The following is a 1,139-nucleotide window of genomic DNA, read 5'->3' as shown; positions in this document are numbered from 1 at the left end:
CTATCTATCTATCTATCTATCTATCTATCTATCTATCTATATATAACTGGAAACATACATCATCCTGAAGATTATAAAAATAGTATATTTTCCATTCTATTTAGTACATGTGATAAGTTTATCAGCAGTATTTAAAGATCAGATTTTTTATGTTGCAGTGCAATACTGGCAAAGTGACATTCCCCCATTTTCTTGTTATAAAAGTGGTATATTGGATACCCGAAAAAGTTCATACTAGTATGAACTTACGAGATGACATCTCAATCCCCAAAAGAAAATAAGGCATCATGAAGGAAATCCAGGAGAAATAACCAACAGAAGGGGCCCAGAGGCAGAAGTGGAAATACACAAATGCTTTCTCAATTCTACTACTGTCCTATTGACCAAAACAAGTGATGTGGCCCAGCCTAGAGTCATTGTGAATAGGCACTACCAAAAATGCTCGTCATCAGGAATCAAGGAAAGAGGCATTATAAGCAGAATATACTTTTTTAATACTTTTAAATTTTGTCAAATTGATTATAAATGCAAAAATGGCACCTCTATCTCTGGAGAGAGTTCTAGCAGGCCTCTGCCCTTCCAGCAGGCTCTTTAGGATTAGCAAATGCATCTCCTTCACATATGGTCTAGATGTTTTTCAAACCATCCTTTTGCACTAGGCACTGAGCGAGTGAGTCTGTGCCCAAACCCTTTAATAGTGGAATCTCCATTTCCTGCAGCCCTTTGGTTTTCTTGGATGTGAGCCATGTTGGATTTCAAAGCCAGATTTTGTGAGGGCTGGTCTCTCTGGTGTAGGTCCCAAGGGTTAGAGTGCTTGATGTGGGACACAAACCTCTCCTCAGAGAGAAGCTTTGTATTTGTGAGATCCTTTCCAATGGTGCGTCACTGTGCAGGGTTTTGGTGAAACCACATCTCTACCTCTCCTACTATCTGGATGTGATCCTTTTGTCCTTTGTTGTAGAGGAACTGTTCAACTAGTTTTCAGATCTTTTCCAGAGGAAATTGTTTCATATATAGCTGTAAATTTGTTATGTTTGTGGGAGAAGGTGAGTTCAGGATCTTCCTACATCACTATCTTGAAATGCCTTCCCTATTTTGCAGATCCTTGAAAGGTTTTCATATCTTTGAATTAGTATGCA

The sequence above is a fragment of the Pteropus vampyrus genome, unplaced genomic scaffold (assembly GCF_000151845.1).
Source record: "Pteropus vampyrus isolate Shadow unplaced genomic scaffold, Pvam_2.0 Scaffold339, whole genome shotgun sequence".
In the NCBI taxonomy this organism is placed as follows: Eukaryota; Metazoa; Chordata; class Mammalia; order Chiroptera; family Pteropodidae; genus Pteropus; species Pteropus vampyrus.
Note: the sequence above shows the minus strand (reverse complement) of the source record.